We start from the raw sequence: 2,354 nt of genomic DNA, 5'->3' as shown, positions 1-2,354 counted from the left end.
TTTTGCAGGTCCAGGTGATGATAATGTACCTGTATAGGCTTTGCTAATAGGGCATCTACTTGCTTTTTGATCAGAGTGACAATTTTGTTTGAAAAGATAGGGCCCCAGAGACAACACCAGGAGGAGAAAAATAACTGGTCCAAGAAGAGGGAGGAGGTAAGGGGCCCAGGAAGAGGCAGAGAACGAGAACCAGCTGTTTTGTTGTTCTCATTTTTTTTTTCATTTTTTAAGCCCCTCTAGGACTTTTTTTTATGCCTTTTTTAACCTCTCCAGTTTTACTAACATAAAAATAGCATTCCTCTTTGAGGGCGGCACATAGCCCTCCTTGTTGTAGGAAAAGTAAATCAAGTCCCTGTCTATTTTGGAGGACTACTTTAGAGAGGGAATCAAGGGAATTAGCAAGATCAGTTATTTTCTTTTGGAGGTCTCAGATGTCCTCGTCAATGGTGGCATGGAGCTCTGGTATCTGGAATCAGAAAGAACATAAGAGGTGATGCCTGTCCCGGCACTTACTGCGCTGAGACCAAGGAGAACGGAAATTGTGATGGTGGTAATACATTCCCTGCATCTCCGAGATAACATAGGGACTGAAGGCTGATCCCATCTGTCAAGAAAATCTTCATTAGAGTAATAAGTCATGCGAGGAACGAGTATTATAGGCACACAAAACTCATTATGAGTTGACTGAAAGATTATTGTGGACAGACATGGGGTGAGGCCGCTGGTGCAGGCCCACCAAGTATTGTTGGTGGGGAGGACGTAAGCATAAGTCTGATTAGGCTGAAGGGTAGTATTACAAAGGTGGGAATACTCGGCAGGGGGTGTTTTGGAGGAGATACAGGTCCCGAGGCCATAAACCTGTGTAAGAGTTATAGCCGATATGTTATTTGAGTGCCATGGGCATTGATTAACATCATTAGTATAGGTAGAATTATAGGGACCACAGCACCCTCGTAAAAAGGGGGCTTGGAATTGTAACAAAGCCAGCAGTCCCCAAGAGGGTTTGGAAAAGTATCATTGAAGGTAGAGACTGTTTGAGTGACCAGACTAAGGACTAGATTTTTTGTAGGGATGGGCACATGATGTGGAGGGGCAGAGGGAGGAAAGGTAGAGGAGGGGGAGTGAGATATATTGGGTGATGTTCCTCTGTTAGAGCAGGAGCACATATAGCAGAGGAATATGAAGGAGGAAAAAATGGCGGGGGGTGGGCAAGCAGGGCAGAAGCTCCTACCGGATACTGGTCAGAATTATGGTATTTGGTTGTCTCATCTTTTAAGGTGGCCTCCTCCTCGGGTGTTAGTTGAAAATCTTTTAAGGAGGGGTAGATCTGCTTAAAGGGGGCTGTTTTTAAATCTGAATTTTCTGTCTCTTTTTTGCAGAGGTTACTTTGGGCAGTGACTAGTTTTGGGGGGTCCTCTGAGGTAGGGGCCTCCTGTGAGTCCCCATTGTCCTCGAGATCAATTATAATGGAGGGACACTTAGATGGAGGGCAGGAGTGTTCTTTAAGAACTTTTTCTCTTTCTTTTAAAAGACTCTTTAAGTGAGTGGAGTGATTATAAACCTTGAGAATCTCATTAATCAAATTCCAGTATGAAAAGGCAGAGACTGGGACCTTTTCAGGCCCAAAGGTATTATAGTAATCTTGGAGGCAGTTACCAACGCACATCCAGCATTTTTGGTTATAAGGAATGCCTGTGACATGTTTAATACCAAGGCTTTGACAAAATGACTGGAAATTTTTTCCAGTATATCCTGGCCCATTGTCTGTTTTTATCATTTTAGGCTGGCCTATGATAGATAGGCATTGGAGTACGTGGGCAATAACATTTTTTGAAGCTTCCCCAGTATGAAGGGAGGCAAGCATAAACCCACTATAAGTATCAACAGAGACATGAATGAACTTAAGTTTTCCAAATTCATTAAAGTGAGTAACATCCATCTGCCAAACCTCATTGGGAACCAAGCCTCATGGGTTAATGCCTAAATGCGGGACAGGTAGGGTTGTCACACAGGTGGGGCAAGATTTAACAAATTCCCTAGCTTGATCTCTGGTAATTTTATAGGCAAGGTGCAGGGTTTGTGCATTAAGGTGATGGAGGGAATGAGCATGTTGGGTGTGGGAGAGCTGATCAAGCAACAATGGGAAAAGTTTAGTGTGTGTGGCAGCATCCGCAATGGCATTTTCCTTAGAGAGGGGTCCCGGGAGGGAAGTGTGGGCACGCAGATGTCCCACATAAAAAGGGCAACTCCGGGAAGTTATAAGTGAGCATAGCTCAAAAAACAAAGCTGAGGCATTAGTGGATGGCTTAATGAAGGGAACTGTCTCCAATAAGGGGAACAAGTGAGCAACATAA

The sequence above is a fragment of the Nannospalax galili genome, unplaced genomic scaffold (genome assembly GCF_000622305.1).
Source record: "Nannospalax galili isolate Female #2095 unplaced genomic scaffold, S.galili_v1.0 scaffold1138, whole genome shotgun sequence".
NCBI classification, from domain to species: Eukaryota; Metazoa; Chordata; class Mammalia; order Rodentia; family Spalacidae; genus Nannospalax; species Nannospalax galili.
This window is presented reverse-complemented; position numbering follows the sequence as displayed.